This window comes from Diabrotica undecimpunctata, chromosome 3 (assembly GCF_040954645.1).
Source record: "Diabrotica undecimpunctata isolate CICGRU chromosome 3, icDiaUnde3, whole genome shotgun sequence".
Taxonomy (NCBI): Eukaryota; Metazoa; Arthropoda; class Insecta; order Coleoptera; family Chrysomelidae; genus Diabrotica; species Diabrotica undecimpunctata.
In genome coordinates, this window is record NC_092805.1 from 147443858 (window position 1) to 147469411 (window position 25554).

Below are 25554 nucleotides of genomic sequence, written 5' to 3' on the forward strand. Positions count from 1 at the left end.
TTAATGATATCACAAAGTTCTTTCAAAGTTTTCACAAGTTTTTACAACTTATTTTCTAACAGATCAATTTGTTTCTAGGGTTCCCTATTTTATTTTTTTTAAATATTTTGATTGCGAATCAATTAGCAATTAATTGAAAAATCACGAAAATACCTGTCGTAACTCATTAATGCTATTTGTGCAAGCACAAAAGCACTTGCACTAGCTGTATTAAATGCAGCTAGTGTATAGTGTTTTTCATATAAAAATGCGTGCACGTCACAATTTATATAAAGTGACGTCACTTATATTTTTAAAATTTCCAGAACGTCAACGTTAGAATTTTAATTTTCCTAACACAGCTAATAATACGAAACCCATACGGAACTACTCGATCTTTCATAGGCGTCAACATGGTATAATAATCAGAAAAATGTAATCATCATTATATTAGGAATTTTAGAATTATATTGATTAAATAACCAAAAACATTTGTTATTATTAATATTATAAATTTTATGAAATAACTCTTAAAGTCTAATATTCCACAAAATAATAATTTTAATTAAATATATTAGACAATTATACGCAACTACCTAGTACGAAAATACTTCAAATTTTTTGACAGTTGAGCGTGTAGTAAAATTGTTTAAAGTGTTGCCGCTTTTTTAGAGTAAGAATTTTGTTTATTCTTACACAATATGTTCATAATATTATATATTAATTAATTGTATTTATAAATACATATTAAATATAGATTAATAGCGTTAAAAACTAATTATTGTTGTGTCTTGTGATTGTGCTATGTCAAAATAACTAAATAGTCTGTAGAAAGCTGATACGCTTGCATGTAAGATAGATTATTTTAAACAAGAGATAATGGCGGGACTTTTTTTATTATTAATGCTCTAAAAGTGGTAAGTTTAATATTTAGAATATATAATTTTGTATTAAAAATTTTTGTATGTATTTAAGTGTGTTGCAGTAATCTTAAAACTAAGTGTATTTACTGTTAATATAATAGTTTGACAAATAGTAGACATTTTAAAAATTCCTCACTTACTAACTATTCTGATGTTTTGGCAACGCTGTGGGATTCTGACGTCGTAAATCTTGAATGACGTGCACGCATTTTTATATGAAAAATACTATGGTAAAACAGTGGCTGAGCCCCTTGGTCGCCCAGCGTTGATACCAAATTGCGTATACAATTCAGCAGAAATTGATATTCCAACAACAAATAAATTTCTTCGAACTTAAAAAAAGATTAGCCAGTTTGACCATAAGAGTATACTAAATAGAAGAAAATAATTTTTAAAAAGTAAATAAGTAATTAGGACATACATATAACTAAACAAGATATTAAATGCAAAAAAGGTTCCCAAACAATCCCTAATATAAAATTAATGGCTTCCCAATATTGTTCTAAAGCTATTTGCTTGTGGAATTTTAAATTAATTGCTATTTTAATTACAATAAGTCACAATTGAAAGTTAAAATAAATTTATTGACGTTTCAATTTCCACTTCGGAAATCGTTCTCAAATTACCAACAGATTTTAATAAGAACTAACTCCCAAGTGAAAATTTAAACGTCAATAAACTTATTTTAACCCTAAATTGTGGCTTATTCCCATTGAAATACTAATAACCAAATTAACGGGTAATTAATGGAAGAAGATACCATAAGGAAACATACGGGGCCACTTGTTTCCTTTCTAACAGACTAACAAAACTAAAACTGAGAAGGAAATTTATAATGATATTTCATATTTTTTGTGAGTCTGTAGCCAGCAGAGACTGAATAGTGAATGGTGCATATATATTAATTTTGGTTAAATTTTTGTAGAGGGAATTTACATACTGTTGAAACATTAAAAAATGTGATCAATATCACCTAGTTACCGCAATGTTTGCAATTATTATTTTCAATCACATTTATTTTAAATAGATGCCTTGGATAACACACGTCCAAATAGTAGCCGGTTTATGGTGGTCATATCTTTACGTAAAACTTTAAAACTCATACACCAAGTAGTTTGTAGGGTAACTGATTGTAAAGTGGTATAGCTTGTATGGTTTTTGTAGCACTAAAGATTCCATTGATCTTTTTATGTCGATGTTTATGTAAACATAGACACTTTCTCTGTCAAGCTAACCTAAAATAAATATGAAAAATAAAAGAGACATGAAAACCATAGTAATAAATTTTGACTGAAAGAAAAAGAAAATCAAATATTATAATGTCAAATTTTAAGTAATTCTGCTAATTTTATAGTACAATCCTCACAAGCGTAAGCCTGTTGAAGATACAACAACTTCATTGTTTAATGTAGTTTTTTGTTTTAATTTTTAGTATGTTTAAAAAAGAGTTAAATAAACTCGAAAGCTTAACAAACTTTAAAGTGTTTTACTTGAAGGCCAGTATTTGACTACAAAACCCAAAATATACATACATATTAATACTCACCTCGTCACTAAAACCTATACATAATTATAAGGAACTACTCTTATTTTAGTATGTTCGTTTTCAGTGTTTTCAATGGACAAACCATGTACCTATTTAGGACAAAAAAAAAACAGACTTTCAATAAACCTGTTGAGTGCAACTCCGATATATATCAACAATATAAGAAAAGAGACCTATTGGGAGACCAAAAAAGCAATGAAAGGATGACGTAAATGAGAATGCAAGAAATCTACTTGGCAGTCGGTCGTGTAGAAAAATGGGTACAGGCCGTAATAAATGGAAAGATTTAGAGTGAACTAGTTTAAAAAATGTTTAAAATTTTTTTTACCTAGTGTAGTTCATTGTAAAAAATACTAATACATCATTTTTGACAGCAATTATAAAAAATATAAGATACAAACCAATTTAACTATACCATAAACAATACGATCTATTTTTGTCTTTTCGTTTTCTTTGTAGATTAGATTAAGTGCTTATTTTATTAATGGCGTCGTCGTCGCGTGCAATTCCTCATTCGAAAGCCTATTCTCGTATCAATGTTTCGTCCGGTATAATCGGTTTTCCCATTAAGTGGATTGATCAATTAACACTTTTGGTAGTATTAGCGGGCTACCGGCTAGGGTCACCATCGGTCGGCCGATGTTCACTTTGAGATGGGATTCGCACGTAGATACATAGATTATGTGTTGTGTCTAGAATTTGAACAAGGCTTAGATGATTAATAAGGGAACACGATCGTTCTATTCTCATCGTTGTGTTAAATTCGGTTTGCTGTATATAATCTCGGTTGCAGGAAGGAAAGCAAGATTATCGGACAGGATAATATTCTAATATTGAACAGGGGGATAAGAGTGCGAAATGAGATAATAAATTTTGTGGGATTATGGATTATATTGACCTAGTTTGTAAATCCGTTGCACCATAAAATAGGTTTAATTGTTCTAGACAAGACGTAAATTTGCATGAACTAAAATATAAAAGATTTAAACACAAACTTTAAAAATAAATTAGGAAGGTACCTCTAAAAAAATTTTCTAATTAAATATATATTTTATACAAAAATACACAATTATTTTATTTTATTTTATACTGGGTATTTTATAATTTGTTCTGAAAGAATTTTTCATAACAAAGAAACAACAATATCTAAGCGCACAAAAAAAAATTTAAGAGGGGTGTGCAGCCCTAAATCCCCCCAAACTTTTAAGTACGTTCAAATCAAATGAATTTTCTGGCATCATTAGTTTAACACATTATTTTTAAAATTTTTTTTGCCTCTTATCACTATTTTCAAAAACCAGTTTAACCTTTAAATAATTACGTGCAACTAAATAAATGGCATAAATAAATTAACAAGTACAAAAAATGTCTATAACCCCTATAAATATAATATTACAATAAATGTACAAAATGACCCCCATTTTCTTCAATACACATGCGGTATCGTTTCAATAAGGAAAACCGAATGCGCTGAAAAATTACATTTTTCTGACGAAATTGATTTGCAGTTTTAATTATTCTAACCCTCAATTGTTGTTCGTCCTCTATTGTTACAGAATACACCTTCTCTTTCATAAATCCTCAAAAGCGAAAGTCCATGGGGTTAAGACCTGGACTTCTGAGTGGCCAAGAAAAAGGTGCGTCACGACCCCTTCCAATGCACCGACCAGGATACTTCCTGCAAAGGTATTCCCGGACTTCATTGGAGCGCCATCTTGTAGAAACCACATATAGAAACCACGCAATCACTGCAGCTATCCGACCAAAGCTATCAGTACCCACTTTTCATATAATTTTATAGACTGTAACAATTCCTGATTTCGATACATACCATTGGGTTCGTAATTTTTTTATCGTCGTGAAATGAGTAAACACATTGATCAATGTATTAAGTTGTACACGTCTATTTATTTGGTTTATCTTTTCTTTGTGCTACTAACAAACGATATTTTTAATTTTGTAGGTTATTAGTTACGTAGTAACATTACATAGTTAGAATATAAAACCAAAATTTTTAAAGTTCAATAAAATTTGCAATAGTGAACGAGTGGATGTTAGCACAGCTTATTTTTTTAATAGCTACTGCCTGTGTATAATTTTCAAATAGTAATTAAAGTATGCTTTTTCACATTTTAAAAAATGTATTCTGTATATCTTAACCTTATTCCTAATTTTGTTTTAATTACAGACACTTTGGTAAATAGATAAGACTCTCAGGCTCTAGAAGCTCTCTAGAAATGTGTTACAACATTTTTTTAAATTATGCTGGGCTCATCCACCATTTATTCGTTTGAGTACTTCCACCAAAATTGATGAATATATCTTAGGACAGTAGTTGTTAGTCAAAGAAATTTTATTTTTCTCAAAATATTTTAGAGGGGTAAGAGAGTTTATCCAGCCAATATTTTTCTTGTTTTTCTACTGTAATTATTCTACTTATGATTTTTCTATATTTTATATCCAGTTGTATTTCTAATATATAAAATATTTCTCGACTTTTTTCTTCTTGGTTTAGTTTACACAAATTTACGCTATATCTTTTATATAAATGTGTTTTCTAAAGTTTAATAAGGCGGTTGGTTGTCTTTTAACAAAACAAATACTTATCTCACAACTTCTTAACTACTGTCTCGAGCAAGTAAGTGGAGGCGGAAACGCGCAATAAAATTCTTTTCGATATTTTGAAAATAATGAATGTAATAATGCCTATAATAAATCACGATTCTGTAAGGACCCTTTCATGCTGAAGATATTATCAATGAAGAATGCTTAGAAGTGAAATTTACTTTTATCGTCTAAGTACCTTTTCCTTCGTTATATATAACGACCACGAATATTATCAGAGAGGGTATTATTACTGAGGGAGCTTGTTCAGTATAAATCTCAAGCCGCTGACAATCTGCTATGAAGTTTATATTCTACTTTGAGAGTTAACAGATGAGATAAAATTTGCATGCACTTATCATATTTATTTTAAAATAAACCTTAATATTCAATATATTACTCGTCCGTTTTATTCTTCTCGAGTGTATTTACCAGAGCGAAATTTTAAAATTTAAAATTGTGTAAAAGTGTGTATTCGAATTTATTTAATTAATTAAATTCTTATTTGGCGCTTTCTTATGTTTTCGTGCATCAAAAATTCAATAAATGTAAATATGAAAAAATCTTCTTTCAAACAAGAACTGAAATTAAACTTAAAATATAAAGCATATAGTAAAACAAATTTCTTAAGTGCAGGTAAAAACTAAAAACTAAATTCATTACTACTAAACTAAACTTAATTCATTAAAAGAACTAACTTTAAATAAATTAGGAGATCTACGCATAAAAACCATGCCACAAAAACTAAACTAAATAATTATATAAAAAAAAAGTTTAAATAAATATAAAGCAAAACAAGAACTAAGGTGACGATACTTACTTATCTACATAACCCTATACCCTTTTTCTTTCTCATTTTGATCTTAGGTCTGCTCAATATTTAGGATATGTTTCCCGACTATGTAGAGCATCATCGCTACATCTGTTGAAAAATGGTTCTACCTAATGGTCAAGGATAAGTGGGTTTGCCTTTAACTATCAAATATTTTTTTATGAGAAAAAAACAAAATATTCTTTTTTTTATTTTTTAGTTTTTTTATTTTTATTCTCCATCTCATTTTATTATAATACATACTTATTCTCTAGGCCATTTTCTTTATGCATCCCGATAGGGATTTAACTTTTTCTTCCATATGTTACATTTTGCATACAAAATGATGACAGCTACAATCAATAGCTTTTTTTTGTGACACCTTCTTGGCCACAAGTTGACGGTTTTTTGTACTCATCAAACCATTTGTAGATTTCCGATTTCGGCTCTTCGGAATATTATGGTTACGTCTCTAAGGTTACATCATCATCCTTTTGGCTCGAGAATCCTCTGTGGATCCTGGACTGCTCTAAGATTAGTTATTATTCTGTTTGGTTTCTGGCAACGTATTGCCACCTTCTGATCTCTAGTATCCCTAAGTCGGTCTCAACTCTATCTAATCACCTAATTTGCAATCGGCCTTTATTTCTTCTTCCTATAGGTGTTCCTGTGGTTATCTTTTTATCAATTATGTTATCAGGCATTCGTATTATGTGTCCGGTCCATCTAAGTCGCTGTATTTTAATAAACGTTTCGACATCTGATTCATTAAAGAGTTGATATAATTCGAAATTTAATCTTTTGCTTAACTGCCCTTGATCGTTTATAGCTCCAAATATTTTGTGGAGTATCTTACGCTCAAATATTCCCATAAGTATTTCTTGATTCTGCGTTAGAGTCCATGTTTCCGCCCTTATGCAAGGACCGCCTTCAGAAGTATTTTGTATATAATAATTTTAGTTTTTCTTTAAATATTTCTTCATTGCAATTGTTTTTGAAGTCCATAGAATGTCCTATTTGTGAGGTTTATTCGTCTTTTAATTTCTTCGCTTGTTTTATTGGTAGTAGTCACTAGCGAGCCAAGGTATGTGAAGCTGTCAGCACATTCAAAGATATGTCTTTAAAATGCTATTTCCCGTTCCCCATTTGCTATAGAATCCCTAGTAACAAGCATGTACTTGGCCTTTTCTTAATTAATGACTAGACTGATCTGTTTCGCCGTTTCCAATTCTAGGAAATATTGCTCAACATCTTGCTTGCTTCGCTCTATTATGTCAATGTCATCAGCATATGCTAAGAATTATATCGATCTATTGTAAATAGTACCAAGGTCTCTAATTCGTGTGTCTCGAACTGAGTTTTCAAAAGTAATGGCAAATAGGAGGCAAGCCAGGGTATCCCCTTGTCTGAGTCTATCCTTTATCTCAAAGGATTAAGAATTTTGCCAGTGAACATTGTCATTTTCGTTAATCTGATAAGTTTTTCTGGTACACCAAACTCACGCATTGATTGGTGTAGTACTGTTCTCTTGACACTGTCATATGCGGCCTTAAAGTCGACGAATAGGTGTTGGGCAATAAAGCATTCTTATAGATCCTACTACAAATTTAATCAGTTCCTGATGCTTTACTTTTAAGCTTTTTATTGGCTTGAGCAACCTCTTCAGTGGTAAGTGGTCTTTTGTTTGGGTTGAGTAGATCGAAGTCATTTTTATATGCTACGGTGTTATCTGCTTCTTTAATATAATGACCGTTAAATTTATATGTTTTCTAACGGTTTATCTTTAAATTACCTTTTTGTCTTCTATGTAATCTTCTTTCTTCCCTTCTTAAGTTTTAATATTCCTTCTTTGCTCTTCTTGTGCATCTAGCTTAATTTGTCTTTAGGTATGCTCTATTTTTGTTATCTGATGCTTCTTGGCACTTCTCATCAAAATATTCGATTTGTGTAACCTTTTTTGGTGTTCCTCAATATTTCCTATGCCTTCTCTGTTATTATGTGTCTACATTTTATCCACAATTCCTGTACGCTTTCATCCACTTCCAGGCTCTCTATTTCCTCAACCGTTTGTCTCCTATACTCTCTCACAACGGTTTGCTTATTATGCGCAGATTAACAACATTATTTCTGTCTTGTTTTATATGTTTATCCTTCTTTAGGTTTGATATTTTTCCTCTGATTTTTTCCATTACCAGAAAGTGGTCACTATCTATGTTTAAACCTCGGTAGCTTTTGACATTTATTAGGTCGGAAGAATGTCTAGCATGTATTAGGATTTGGTCTATCTGGTTAACATTTTCATTGTCAGGTGATTTCCATGTTTTTCCGTGTATTATTTTATGGGAAAATCTTGTTCCTCCTACTATCTCTAAGGTTACACTAATCCCTTATGTTTTTTTATATATAAATAGTTTTAAAATATAATATTTGCTTCTTCTAAGGATATGATCAAGGTCGGAAATTTTTCTTTCTTTTAACTATGTTGAGAAGTTCTCGTTCACAATCTACAATTATTAAATAAAAATTTGAGAACGTTTTTGATCTTATTAAACCATTATAAGTTAAAGCATCATTAGCATATTTTAACAAGCTACATAGTTAGGTCTAATAACCCTTACATTAGGACCTTAAATAACCAATAGAAAAGGACAACGCGAGTGTCCTGAGGAAGGTACCAGCCAACTGTATCCACCTACTTAGTTGGCTGGTATCTATAAAAAGAATGTGACAACTAGAACTTATGAGCTTAAAAACAAAATGGTAGAACAAGTAATAACTTTTAAAAACCTAGAAGTAAATGTTCGAACATCGAATCAACTAACCTCACCTAGAAATAAAGATATTCTACGTTACTTCTGGCACAGTCCCTAAATCGCAATCCCAACCTTTGGTCGTAAATGCCAAACGTCATATTTCACGTCAAAATGTCACGTTTTATCGTTAAAATGGGTCCGCGACGTTTTAATGTGACGTCTGGGTGAAGGGGTTGAAATGAAATGTGCCAAAAGTAAAGTTTTATACTTACAACTGTGTTGTTAGGTATCTATCATGACACATACCACTGAAACGAAACTAAAAACTAGGGCAACAAGAAAAACCCAAGAAACAAGTGAAATAAAATTCTAAGAAGAATATCAGGAAGATCCTAATAAAGTTATCAATAAGTCACGAAATTGGAAAATTGTCCAGGATATACAACATAAATAAATGGGGGAATTATTAAAGGAAAACTGAAATAGCAACATTATAAGGATGGCAGAAAATATATTAGCCAGAACAGCCTGATATGTCACCAGTCTGAAGAATAAGCAAAATTAAAACTACAAAAAGAATGACGGGCAATATTAAAATAGATTAAGAGCTAGTACTAAAAATAATGGTGGTACAGTAGGTGGTACTGTGGACTACCACGAAGCTTCATACTATTTTCATGATGTTTTCTTTATTTTTAAAATTTATTTATGCTTTTAGAATTTAATAGAATAATTTTAATTTTGTTTATTACTTATGCTGTAAGCAAATTATATAGTATTAAATTACATATTATTAAAATAGTTTACAAGGAAACTAAATTCCTGTAGCTGGCTGTATATAATGTATCACAAAAAAAAAATTTTAAAAATGTCTTTATAAAACGTATAGTATTAAAACACTCTATCGGGCTTTATCACAGAACGTTTTCGAAATTAATATTCCATCAGCAGTACTATCTGAATGTATGTTTTTACATGGGTATGTCTTTAAATACATGGGTAAAAACTCTTTAAATTTTGTTTAAATTAAATTTGATTAACATTATTTGACCTTATAAACTAACATGTTTAAGTTACAACTTAAACAACTTCTGTAACAACAGAACTAGAATATCATGGCAACGTAAAAATCTACTGAAGGTTGCTAGTCCTGAGACAAAGTGTCTACGAGGACTTGTTGATAGCAACTAGGTGAAATGCTGGTGAAGGAGTGATGATTAGGTCTTGCTAGAAAAACATGTAGGTGTTTACGAATTAAGCAAACAGTTTCTAAAATATATAAAGAGAGAAAGAGAGTTAAAATCCCGTGAATTTTTAAGTAGCTTCTACAAAGTGTTTTTCTACTGAGGCAAAAAAGATATCGTATTGCCCTTTTTTGTAATTTTAAAAATAACTTCAGACTAAGCAATTATACTAGAACCTTAAAAAGGAAGACCACATCGAAGATGAGACTCGACTACCAAAGATAAATATGGTATTTTGGAAGATGCTAAATTGATTTCCTTCGAAACAGATTTTATTGCATAGCAGGCTGAGGCTAGTTTCTTACTTAACAAATCGATATGAAGCGACTATTTAAGGTTGTTGTTTATAAAAATACCAAAAACTACAGAATCAACGATACTGATCTGGCTGATATTAAGAAGCCATGGTTAAAGAGCTCCTTTACAGGATAATGCTACTGTTTTATCCACGTTAAAGGAGAGTAAATTAAAGTCGGATTAGGTTTTTATTTGAAGTAGATCAGAAGTTATAGTTGCATAAATAGTTGCAATATTAGAGTTCCTCTAGGTGATACTGGTATCGTCAGCAAAAAGAAAAAATTTTGCATTGGTTTTTAAGTTGATGATGTTATTTATAAAGATAACGAAAAGTAGAGGACCCAATACTGAACCTTGTGGTACTCTACATACCATGATTTTGTGACTAGAATAAGTACCATTTGCTCTAACTAGTTGTTTCCTATTCCTCAATAAGGATTGAAATCAATTCAGAGAAATACCTCGAATTCGGTAGAAATTTAGTTTTTTCATCAAAATGTCGTAATTTACACAATAAAAAGCTTTGGCGTTACAAACAACAGTGGCACTGTAAAGATTATGGTTTCGGGATTGATAGACCTCATATAGTACAGCAAACATAGCATTACAGGTACATTGATGAGATAAAAAGCCAAACTAACTTTGTGGTAAAATGTTGTTTTCAACGAGAAAGGACATAAGTCAGGCTTTTATAAGTCTCTCACTAGATAGGACCGGTAGTAAGACAATATGTCTATAGTTGCAGACATTCGATTTTTCACCACCCCTATGAAGAGAAATAATTATGGCTGTCTTTAGGCACTCTAAAAATATACCTTTTTGAAAGGAATCATTAATTAGTGAGACCAGGAATTCCCACACATTTTTTTGAAGAAAATTTTTGATGATCCTTTCATAAATTTATTTTTAGAATGAGGAGGAATATTGTGACTGTGTAGTATTAAAAAAATCTTGTTTAATTCTGCATTCAGTTTAAAGCTAAAGATAAAATCAATTAGAAATCACTATGTAAGTGGAATTTTCTAAAATTACTACACCATAAAAGAATTATAAACACCGGATTAACGAAAAAATAATAAAATTTTCTAATATAAAACAATACTCATCACAATTATAACATAATTTACATTATTAGAAACATAAAGCACCTAATTATAAAACAATTCCGCAAATTAATTAAAACTCTAGTTTCTCTTTCCTTTCGAACAAGCTTCCTCACTCTTCCATTCAACCGTGCTACACCAATAATTCCCCTTAAAATGCTGTTCGGGGGCCCAATCATAAATTACTGTCTTTGCTTTAATCAAATTTAAATTCGCTGTAATAGAGAAAAAAATGGCCAAGCATTAGTGAGATCCGCTCCGTAGAGGGGACGTTATTTTTTATGCCGCGCGGTTTTTACCTCGTGACATAATACGTGCTAACTTATCTTTGCGGGGATAAATGCCTCCATATTACTCGTTGGATATTCGTAATTAACAACAGCAAAAGAGTCGAATTAATAAAGGTTAACAAGTTTTATTTGTTATTTATATGGTAAATATATACATTTATATAAATATATATCGAAACCTTAGTTCCTTAGGGAAATAAGTCAACATTTAGAGTTTTCAGAAAATCGCATACATAAGTGTGTTAAAAATTAGATTTAAATGATTAAAATTTTCTTTTTTTACCATACTATTGTAATATTATACATAATAGATTTGTCCAATAAAAATATAAATTTTTTAAAAATAAAAGCCTATTTTAATTAATAATGTTAGTTGTTTTCTTATGAAATTTACACACTTATAGTTGTTGATTTTACTTCTGAGTATTATTTCGTGTTGTTGCTTTATGAATCTTAGTAGTATGGTAAGATAATACAAATGTTTTGACACTATTCTTTGTATATATAATAAAGAACCTACTAGTTTGATATGCATTTATTTAATACAAGTATTTTATTAATAATTATAAAAAACTTACGAAGAACCTAAAATGCATTTAAACTTCTTTCAGAATCCATATTATTGTCGTAAGCACTTGTTGATGCAATATTATTGACAAATACCCAGTATTGTTGAGGAATTGCATTAGTGACAAATAAATCTACTAGATCTTTTTTTTATTAGATATCTTTGGACGGGTGGTGTATGTTTTGTTTAGTTGAGGAACAATGGTCCTAAAAAAGGATACCAAATGGGAAAAAACAACTTAAAATAATCTGCTAGGCAGACGACACAATACTATTCTCTCAAGGTGAAGATCATTTACAACGTATGCTGCACCAATTTAGTAAAACCGCCAGATAATTTAACATGTTAATTTCCCAAAAAAAAAGACAAAATGCATGGTTACAACAGCAAATTTACTAAGATGTATATTGGAGCTGAAAGGTCAGATAATAGAACAAGTGATAGAGTTTAAATATCCGCGCATCACATTATCTAGCTACGGAAAGCTCGAAACATAAGTGGAAGATCAAGTGAATAGAGCAAACAGAGCTACATGCTGCCTAAAGGAAACAATATGGAGAAATAAAAATATCGGGAAAGAAACGAAAGGCAGAATTTACAAAACAGTTATCAGACCAATAATTGAAGTAGTTATAGTGCTGTTTTCTTTAAAATTTTACATTAGAAGTTGAAAAAAATTGTCAAATGAATTTTCTGGACCTGACTTTACTTAGAGAAAACAGCACTATAACTACATCGGGGTACACCAAAAAAACCTGGTCGTCGAGATAGAGCTATCATATTTTCCGATCCTATCAATAGATCCCAGGCCTTTAAAAAAGCAAAAACAGCACTAACACTTAATTCATACCCACACCACCTTATCGACAACACTTTTAAATCGCGACTGCATACATTTTATAATAACAATAGTAACAATAAAACCAACACGGTAAAGAAAAACTATATGTCTATTCCCTATATAAACAGTTTATAAGAACAACTTGCAAATGTTCTTTATAAACATACATTACGGTTGCTTATAAAGGGCACAATCTTTGGAAAAAGAATTTTACAAGACTAAAAACAAAGACCCCTCTATTAAAAAAATCACATGTTGTGTATGAAATTCCCTGCTTGAATTATGATGAAGTATGTATTGGACAAACCAGTCAGCTATAGTCTATACAAATAAAAAAAAATAATAATGCAATAAACAATAAAAAAGATTTCAAAAATTTAAACAAGATATATTTTAATTTAATTTAAAAATACACAAAAAGATAATCCCAGAAAGCCTATGATGTTAAAATAACTGATTGTTTAAATGATAAACGAACATCAATAAACAACATATTAAATTTTAAAATACATTTTACATGTAGTGACTTAGTGGGTTTGTCCTACGCTTTTATTAATGTTTTAATTGTGACGTTTAGTGTATACTTGTTAGCAACGAACTTTTACATGCTTGGTAAATCAAAAGTTTCTCTTTAAACCTTATAATATCTTTGATAAAATGTTTTTTAGTCAATATTATTTCTTGAAAAAGGCATGGACTTCCTGTCGAAACTTAGAAAAAAGTAAATAAAAATGTCTTAGTATGTCATGACAATTTTTTTTATGAACCTAAGCCCACGAAAATCTACTAATATATATATATATATATATATATATATATATAAATAAATATATATATATATATATATATATATATATATAATATATATAATATATATATATATATATATATATATATAATATATATATATATATATATATATATATATATATATATATATATATATATATATATATATATATTATATAGATATACTTAATATCAAAATCTGCTTTAGAAGATCCATTAGTCTCATTTATTTTATTATCAAAAGTATACAGATGAAGATCATTACGATAGGTTTCAACTAGTGAATTATTTTTAAGCATAGTATAGAGTGAAAGTTAACCATGTATGTCTAATTAAATTAAATTCAACTGACATTTTAGTTACCTCACAAGTCTGGTAATCTAATAAGAACGAATCGCTTTGACATTTAAACTACAAAACAAACCACAATCCAATGGAATGTCGGAACTTCACATAACTGATCCAAGAGAGATCACTATTCAATGAAGTATTTATATTTTTAGGAGGTTTTTGAATAAATGACAAAATCTTTTTACAACTGATAAATTTTTATCTGAAAGTAAAAACGTTGATAAATAAAGCATCTTATTTTAATTTATGTATTATTTTTGTCAAAAAGCCGCTGTAATAAAATGGAGATCCCACTTACAACGGTAGGAATGTTGTTGTTTGTCTGTGTTTATATGACTGCGGACACTAAATCCATTAGCCAAACGGTAGGAATGGAAAGTTAAACTATTTTCTTTTAGAAAAATCTAGTATAATATGAAATATATAATAGATTATATTAATACTTTAAATTAGTTTTAAAAAATTATAAAACGTGCTGATATTATAATTATTTTTTAATAGAAAAAAAATTTTTATTATTCGGACTAAACAAAATGTAAATACACTTCTCAACAATTGAAGTGGATATTATGAAAATGTGTATTTTATTTTTTGTTCATAAGGTCAAATAGAAAAATGGAATGATATAAATAAAGATTTATTTTTACTTCGTATTTTCATACAGATGAACCGAAAGAAAAAAATTCTTAAAAAAAAAATAGAAAATAAACAAAAATTGTAAAATTAACAACCTAAAATGTCTATTCCTGCTCAATTTCTAATATCCCGAAAAGAAAAATTAATAGTGTGTGGGTCCACCTCTGTGTCGCCTTAGTGCCCTAACTCTATTTGGAAGATCTCTTATTAAATTATTGATGAACTGTTGTTGTATACGTTCCCAAATCGCGCGTAATGTATTGGCCAACTAATCTAAGGTTTGGGGCGGTTGAAGGAGCCTGTTTTGTTGCCTAGATATTTTGGCCCAAACATGTTCAATGCAATTCATATCAGGTGAACACGGTGGCCACTCCATTCTCGTAATGCCATGAGCTTCTATACACTCGTTGACAATTCTCTCACGGTGAGGGCGAGCATTATCATCAATCAGAACAAATTGTTCGCCTATTGCACCAAAAAATGGAACAACTATTGGTACTATGACTCTGTCTCGATATCGTGTAGCAGTCATTGTCTCATTAATTAAGACGACTAAGTCCGTGCGACCGTCAAAATATATGCCTCCCCACGCGCAAACCGATCCACCTCAAAAAGAGTGGTTGGGACTCTCAGATTTTCATTGTAACGTTGTCCTCTTTCTCTATACACCAATATTCGGCCATCATTTGTATACAAACGAAATCTAGACCCGTCAGTAAAGAGACAATTCCTCCAATTTTCGAAATTCCACTGATAGTGCTCCATCGCCCAGCGATATCTGCATGCACGCTGCTCCCTAGTTAGTCGTGGATGGGTAGCGCGCCGTCTAGCCCTTAAATTGGATGCATGTAACCGTCTTCTAACAGTTTGAATGGAAATAGCTCGTCCAATAGCATGCCTGAAAATACTGTTAATTCTGGAAGCCGTCAATGTTGGGTTCCTTCTTGCCGTTAGAACTACAAAACGGTCTTGCCGACGAGTTGTAGATCGTTCTCTTCCTTCTCCATGCCTGTATGTTGCAGATCCAGTTGCTACATACCGATTCCATGCACGACTTATCACACTTTGCGACACATTTAGCCTCATAGCAACCTCTTGTTGAGTTATGCCTTGTTGGATCCAACGAGCTATTTGCTCGAGCTGCACTAGTTCTAAACGTCTTTGCGGCATAATGTTTTTGTGATAAATAGATTTCTTGACTTATTGACAACTGGTAAAGCCAATACAAGGACTTTTATACGAATGATATATTCAAGTTTGGAACAACATGTCTCTTTTTGTACGAGATAAGGGCCGATAAGAATAGGGAGAAAAAAACCACATGCAAAAAATATTGGCAATAAAGATAGCATATAGAGTATAGTACAGGCAATTATTTTAAAAATAGTTTTATATGTTAATTTTAGAAATTTTAAAATTATCCACTTCAATTGTTGAGTAGTGTACCAAAATTAAATAAATAAAGATTATAGAACATGTTAACAGACTTTATCATGGAACATTTTTGACCTAGAGCTTCTATTAGAGAGTTCTAGATATTGTAACGATGTCTCTATAATCATATTTACCACAAATTATTAAAAATTGTTCGACTCTTAATCAAAAGTTACACTTTAACTTTGAAAATTACAATAAAATAATTACTAATACTATTTTTAAAATATATTAACTTTTTTTGCTTAGATATTGAAGCCTAAGTAATATTACGTAGAGAGGTAACCTTATGTTATTTTGTCGTTAATATAAAGTGTTTAAAATGTTACAATATTTTTACTAAGATTGCTAGTGTCTATTTTATTATTAATCGCAATCTTAGTTCGGTTAATATGACACATCTTGAAAAACTATCTCTTTTTGTAAATGTTCAATGGTTGCAATATTTTCACGTTATCAGAATTAAACTGGTGGAATGTTTTTATAAAGTGTTCGACAACAGCGCGTGTTTTGTTTCTCGTGTAACAAACCATTATTTTCGACGACGTTTCTTCACATTTTTGCCATTGTCAAGTCAGGTAGTAACGCTGCTTGCTGGTGCTTGAAGTAAACTGACTCTCCTGGTCGATGCTCGAGTTTATATCAATTATTAGCCAATATATTTATGGAAAAGTTTAAAACAATAAATATTTCTAAACAAAATTTTAAACCCACAGTGGAGATATGTAAATGATGTATTATCAATATGGCCTCATGGATCAGAGTTGTTGGACACATTCCTGAATGACAAAAACGATAAAGAAGGGACAATAAAATTTATTGTGGAAAAGAAATATAATACCACACTACCTTTCCTGAATTATTTAATCTCTAAGAACGATATTGGATATAAGACTTAGGTGTATAGAAAATCAACACACACCACCAGATATCTAAATTACAACATCAATTGCTTGTTCTAACGAAAATTTGTTCTTAGATTAGAAACATTTGTTAATATCTATTTTGCGTTTCTATTACAAGATGACAAACCTCGATCGAGAAACGATCGGCTGTCGACAACAACTGTAAGCCGAATTTTGCACGGAGTACCCAGAGATTCATGTATCTGAACAGCGAATAGCAGAACAATACCGGGTAATTATAAGAAATAATCTTATCCCTGAGGCTAGACGCGATATCATCAGAAGCGAAGTCGAACGGGAGATTTATAACCAAGAGCTAGTTGTGGATGAAGTCCGTAATGAAAATCCGTAATGAGCAGATTCCTGATCCCCTCATACAAAAAACTAAACCTGTTAATACGCAGCAGGACAACAACGAGTTGCACGATAGCCTGGTAAGAGAAATGGCACGTGCCATATAAGAGTTTAATGGTACAAACTCACTTAGCAGACCACCGCTACCAAAAATAAACTCTTGTAAGAAACTAGGCGCGCTGTTAAAAATAATGAATACTGAAGTCCTACCCAATTATATCGTGGAAGCCCATACATTAGAATATGTGCATATGCTGATTTACTTTGCAGCAACAGTAATTGCAAATGTTATGGTCATTAAGATCAGAACACGACGGGGAACTAATACCGGAAGGACTGAAAAAGAATTGCACCCTGGGAGAAACGACTGCTGAGCAAAATTGAATTATTGCGCAGGGATATTGGACAAATTACAGAATACATCCGAGGAGTAGGAAGCCGAAAAGTAATTAAAAGAGCTGAAGAAATAATTCTGAACACTCCAAGACACTCACAATATGATCCAGAAAACAGCACAGCTCAACACTGCCTATACACATTAAAACAAAAACTCTCCGTTTATTCAGGTCGCCTCAGGAGATAAAAAGTTAGAAACAACCGTAAATGTGACAATATACTTTGTGAAAATGCAGAAAAGGCTTTCTATAGGAAACTGACTTCCGCTGTAGAAAATGTAAATAAATTCTACCCAAGCCAAGAAGAAATTCATGAGTTTTGGGGAAACCAACTGTCGACGTCAGCTACTCATAAAAATAATGCTGGATGGATTTAAGACACGACGAACAACTGTCAACACTACAGGAATATTCCTTATGAACCTTTCACCACTGAAGAAGTTTCGAACATTATCAAAGAGATTCATATATCCCTAAAGAAGTTTTGGAGTATTCATGAGCTTTTAACAGTAATGATTAATAATATTATTTCTAATTTACAGGAAATACCATCATTTCTTACTCAGAGAACCACTTATCTAATACCGAAGGATTAAAATAACACCCAAGATCCAGCCAAGTACCGCCCAATTACTTGTCTTCCAACTTTGTACAAATTGGTCATATCCTGTGTGGCCCGGCGTATCTACCAACACTGTGCTGTGAACAAATTCATAGAGCCTCAACTTATAGCCTCAAACCTGCAAAGAACAACTTGTCATCGACTCAGTTATTTCTAACCAGGCATACATAAAAACATGGAACCTTTTTACTGCTTTGGTTGACTACAAGAAGGCCTTTAATTCAGTGCCGCATGAATAATTGGTAAATATATTGAAAATATATAAAGTCGATGATAATCTAGTGACCTTTTTAAAGGATATAATGGCAGAGTGAAAAACTAAAATTCACATTCAAATACCTGGTGAAACCAATATCGAAACTGAAGATATCTCAATTAACCTGGCCCTTTTCCAGGGGGAGTCGTTGAGTCCACTTTGGTTCTGTTTAGCGATGAACCCACTATCTCAGCTACTGAACTCTACTAACTCAGGATTTAACATCAAAAATAACAGTACTGTTGTGACGAACCTTAATCATCTGTTGTAAATGGAAGATTTAAAATTAATAGCTTCCACTCGAAACCACCTAGATCTGATGCTAAAAACTGTAGAAACTTTCTCAAATGATATCAGTATGCATTTTGGACTAGACAAGTACCGTATACTAAATATAGTCAAAGGAAAGGTTCAGCCCGGAGGTTTCGATATGCAAGATGGACAAAACATCAAGGCAATGGGTGAAAATTATATGTACAAATATCTCGGAGTAAAACAAGCGCATATAATTGACCATAAACAAATGAAAACAAAACTAACTTCGGAGTTCATGCGAAGAGTAAGACAACTAAATCGGTCATATTATCCTAATAGTAAAAATTTGTTTAAGGCATTAAATACGTTTCTCTGTTCGACAATGAGCTACTCATTTAGTATTATAAACTGGTTAAAAGTAGATATAGAGGGTTTTCAGCGGAAAGTAAAAACACTTCTCACAAAGGCGCAAAAACATCATCCACGCAGTGCAGTAGAGAGAACAACATTACCGCGGTATCAAGGGGGAAGAGGACTTATGGATATAGGCGAGCAATTGGATAAACAAATTGCTAATTTAAGAACTTATTTTCAGGTACAGGCTAAGACATCTACTTTACATCGAGCAATTTGCGCAGTAGACGATACAACGCCGCTTAAACTGAGGGAACAAGTAATGCGCATAAACCACCTGACTCAACAAGAAAAGAACGCGCACCTGGATGAGTAAACATCTGCATAGGCAACATCTCAATGAGATCAGCCAAGAATATGTCGACCATACAGCGTCGAACTATTGGTTGATATCAGTAAAGATGTTTCCCGAGACTTAGGGTTTCCTACTTGCCATTCAGGATCAGGTTATTTCATTTAAAAATTACCTGAAATATATTGTTAAAGATCCTCAAGTCCAAAATGACAAATGCCGATATGGATGCCAAGCCCAAGAAACCATCCAACATCTTACCGGTGGCTGCCAGGCATTTATAGGTACTGATTATAAAGAACGCCATGACTCAGTAGGAAAGATTATCCACCAAGAACTAGCTGACAAACTGGGACTTCTCCAAACCGACAATCTTCCTTATTATCAATACGTCCCTGACAGAATGCTTGAAAATGACAACTTCAAGGTATACTGGGACCGCACTGTGCTTACAGACCAACCAGTGGCTCATAATAGACCGGATTTCATACTAGTTAATAAAATTACTAGGCAAACAACACTTATTGATTTGGCGATACCCAACACCAATAATTTACGTGTTAAATACAACGAAAAGATCGCCAAGTACAGAGATCTAGAAATACAAGTCAGGAGACAATGGAGAATGAAAAGTACCAAGACAGTACCTATTATTCTATCTACTACTGGTGTTATTCCTAAAAACCTTCTAGAGAAGATAAAACAGCTGGGTCTAAATGACATCACTATAACGCCATGCAGAAAGCTGTACTCCTCGCGACGTCCAGATGTGTACAAAAATTTTTGAGAGATACTCCAACATACCAAGTCACCTAGGGCTCATAACACGGAAAGAGTCCGACCAGAGCTCAATTCTTTTGATACCGTAGGTAACTGGGATGAGTGAATTTTCCCCTCAGAGGGAGTTTGAGCTGTATGGCTAAATCTGGGATAAAAATATATATATATATATATATATATATATATATATATATACATATATATATATATACATATATATATATATATATATATATATATATATATATATATACATATATATATACATATATATATATATACTTAAATGAATTATATAATATATAATAATATATATACTTAAATGAATTGAAGCCAAAAAAGGATTGAAAAATACATATTTTTCTTCAGTCTGTATTTTCTATTCTCTGACGCTGAAATCGTTTTTAATTATAATATCTTTTTCATATATTCTTATATCCTTTTTCGAAATTTAAAACAAAATTAATTCAATTTATTTAATTTAAATTAACCAAACTAAATTTTAAATACATCACTGAGCATATTTTTCTAACTGAAATACTTGAAACTACTTTTGACTTGTTGACTGAATGTTAAATAGAGCTTTTCTATATTTGAATTATATGCTATAAGAAAAAATAGCAAAAACACTTTTTAACAAAAAATATGCATAATTTTCTAATGTAATCTGGTTATTTGGCTTGATTTTAACTACAAAACACTATGTATTGTGTGTTGACTACATTTAAGCTGTACACCTCTGTATACGTTTCTCCATAGCTTTGAGACACCTAACTGCCACTGATCTGTATTAGCTCACATATTATCAGGTTACTCTCTCCCTTTTATTTCTTCAACTTTGTCTTTTTTCCAACTTTTCCTAGGTCTACCTCTTCTTTTCTTCTCTTGCTAACGACTCCAAAATTTATTTTAATAGTCATCTGTCGTTCATGCGTTGTACGTGGCCATACCCAGCTGTTTTGATATCATCTAATATTGAGTATATTACATCTATTATATCTGTATTTTCTCGTTTATCACCTTTTTATTCTCGATTTTCCTGATGCCCTACTCTTGAAATCCATTTCAGTAGTCCATCCAACTTTCATATGTATACTCTTGATAATAGAATAAGAGATCGTTTTTAATTTCTACTAAAATGTTCGTGTCCTAAGCATACCACTAAGAGAGTAAAAAGAACAGCTCACAGCAACAAAGTCTGCATAAACATACAAGCAGGGACAGACAGCTCAAAGTAGGATACTGTTCTTTTTTCTTTCTGTTTTGGTATGAGTTCTCTTCTTTTTTCTCAGGTTAAACTGATCTTAAAATACATCTAATAAAAATAGAAGAGACACTGATGGTACAGATATTGTTTTATAAATAAAAAGTTAATAAAGTTGTGAATAAAATAGGAAAATTATAGACTTAAATTAAATTCGTTATGTTAGGTTACGCTGGTAGTATAAGACTAGCATCCTCACAAGGGTTACAGTGTATATTAATAATAACTGTATTTACTATAATTATTATTTTTATTAGGGTTTTGATAAAGACTTTAAAGAGTTTTACTTAAAGGCACATTGATGACAACAATGTAAGACAAGTCAAGAACAGACAGCTCTTGGCTTCCAATTTGTAATTTTGCTCATCTATCGTGAGTCGCGCATTCTCGCTATATAGCCTGCCCAGTTCCATTTCAGTTCCGGTATACGTTCCACAACATCAGCAATGCTCGTCCTTCTTCGCAGATCTTCGTTTCTTATACGGCCCTGCAACATCACTCCCAGCATAAACCGTTCCGTTAATCACTGTGCCACTCAATTTGAAAGCTATAGTGTTGGTTAAAGTCATATTTTTTCCGCCCATAGGTCATGACTGGTAATAAGCATTGGTCAAATACCTTTCTTTTGAGGCTAATTGGTATATTGACCCTAAGTGTGTCTCGCGGTTTTCCAAAGGCTGCCTACGCTAAATTAATTCGTCTTTCGATTTCGCATGTTTGGTTATAGAGATACTATACGTGAAATCAAATCTTAACTGTCTTTTTTTTTATTTCGGTTTACTTTTTATGGGTACACGAAACCAGTTCATAAGAATTTTTATCTTAGATGAGGAGATATGTTGTGGAATGCAATTTTTAGATTCCCCATGATTTTCTTACACCTTTTTTATTTGTTTTGTCTAGAAATTTTATAGGACGCATAGAATAAAGCAAAAATCTGAAGTTTGATTTCGCCAATTAAAAAATATTCGCATTTTAACTTTATTGTTTTATCAGTGACAACATTTTTATGTTTGATACAAGTTTCCACATAGTTTGTTGAGAGTTAGGTTAATATTGTTGCTGTTTTTTTTGTCTCAAAATGTATCAACTCATGTATAAAGTTACTATTAAATTAATATATGATATACTTACAAGAAAAGAACCGAGGCCTGAAATGCCTAAGATCAAACTCAGGAAAGCCTATAATATTCTCATTAAAGGATCAATATGGAAAAGAAATAAGAGAAAAGAACGAAATCCTAAAAGTTAAAAATGTACAAACTGTTTATGAGAGTAATAACTAACAGGTTACCGTCTAAGCTCGATAGATATCAACCGGTAAAGCAGGCAGGATTCCGAAAGTGTTACAGTACAGCGGATCATCTTCTTACAGTCAGAATGCTAATAGAGAAAGCAAATAAATATCACTTGAACTTACACATTATCTTCGTTGATTATGAAGAGGCATTCGACCCGATAGAACTTTGGGTAATAGAGAGAGCTACGAATAACTACGGGATAGACTCCCGATACAGAATGCTATACCAATTAACAGAGGAGTTCGCCAGGGAGATGTTATCTCTTCTTCTTAAAGTGCCTATCCGTTTTGGATGTTGGCGATCATCACGGCTATCTTTACTTTATTTATTGCAGCGCGGAACAGTTCAGTGGTAGTCGTGTTATACCACTTTCGTAAATTTTGAAGCCAGGAAATGCGTCTTCTTCCCGGTCCTCTCTTACCATTTACTTTCCCTTGGAGAATCAGCTGGAGAAGGCCGTAACGTTCTTGATTTCTCATTACATGTCCTAGATATTCCAACTTTTTAGTTTTGACGCTCATGGGAATTTCACATTCTTTCCCCATTCTACGCAGGACCTCCACATTAGTAACTCTGTTAACCCAGGATATGTTATCTCACCAAAGCTATTCACACTTGGACTGGAAGACGTGTTCAAAGACTGGGTAGACATTAAAGGGATAAATGTTAATGAAAGAAAACTGAGTAATTTAAGATACTCTGATGACATTGTAATATTCTCTACACTTTTCAAAGAACTACATACCATGATGACGCAACTATTTCAAGCTTTAGAAAAAGTAGGTCTAAAGATGAACTTGGAAAAAACAAAAATAATGACAAATACACCGAACATTAGAGAAATAACTTTGAATCACATAAATTTAGAAACAGTAAGCGAATACATCTACCTGGGACAGATAATGAAAGTTAACAAAGCAAATTAAACTGCTGATATTACCAAAAGAATAAGTTTAGCATAGGCAGGATTTGAAAAACTGAGTTGGATCTTAAAAAGCACTAAAATAGAACAATATTTGAGAACCAGAATGTACGATCAGTGTATCCTCCCTATACTCAAGTATGGTTCACAGACGTGGACACTCACCAACTCTAATATGGATAAAATAGTAAAAGCATAAAGAGCGATGGAAAGATCAAATCTTGGGGTGGGACTTATAGACAAAAAACAAACAAATGGATTAGAAGCAAAACCAAAGTAAAAGACGCAGAACATGCTGACAAATTAAAATGGAACTTGGCAGGACACAATGCCCGACTAAAGGATAAAAGATGCAACCACGAAATACAACAATGAAAACCATGGTTAAGAAAGAGAAGCAGAGGAAGACCACAAATGAGATGGGCTGATGATATTAAGAAGATCGGGGGACCGAACTGGAAGCAAGTGGCGCAAAATAGAAAACACTGGATTGATTTGGGGGAGGCCTATCTCCAAAGTTGGATTACTTAAGGCTGAAGAAGAAGAATGATATACTTTAAAATTTGTAATGACTTGCCCAAGTGAGAAAAAAATTAAATATTTTATTTTCAGGATAATATATACTTAAATTATTACCTTTAATCGGCAATTATTACTCAACTTAAAATATTTTACATATCAACTTACTTAAAATCTAATATATCACTGATTCTTTCTAACATTTATTCGGTAAATTTCTTAAATTAAAACATCCAGCTGCTCCCATTTAAACTGCTATCGCTAAGAACATCTAGTCTTTTAATTACTTTTAATATAAATGAAAACAGTTAAGTGGCCAGAGCAAGTCAGGTTTAATTTTAAAAAATTAGGACAAACTTGTTCTCGACAAAGAGATTTTAATTTGTAGAAATCTCAGCAGAAATTATTCTTTTCAATAACTCATTAAAAGCAGATTTAAGAGGAATTCATTGTTTTAAAATTTTATCTTTTCCTGATCATTATAAATTGCGAAATATTTGAAAATCCATTATCGAAAATATAAAGAGAGTTAGAAGTACAAATTTATAAATAATTAATGAGGAAAAAGGTATAAGTTTTAAAAAGTAATTTTAAAAAGTAACATAAATATTTTACACAAATATTTGGTTGAACTGATCAATTGGTTTGTGTCAACCTATAGAAGAAAGAGCTTTAAGCTGCCACCAGTACTTGTAGTGCTTAGTTTAACTTTGATACGTCCAATGCTGTACATAGGTCTCGCTTCAACGTCTCTGTTTCCCTTCGTTCCAAGCAATATGCATTTATTTCGAACTAGCGTGTTTTTTTTAAATATCTGTCAAGATTAATAGTACAAGATTCCATCGCAGAATCATTACCTTTATATCGTAGTTATTTAAACTCACATTTTTACATACATTTAAAAGTGCCCATGAATATTTTTATTTCTATTGATAGTAACTAATTTTTGAACAAAATTCCGTTCGAGAGAAGCGGGCCTCGATCCAGGTTCTCTGGGGTTTCTTGACGCTCTTGAGAAGGATCTTAAATTCTTTGGTTCCATCCTCGTGTTCGTGGAGTTAAACGGCATTCTGGCCTCTACGTACGAAAAGTTTCACCGGTCCTTT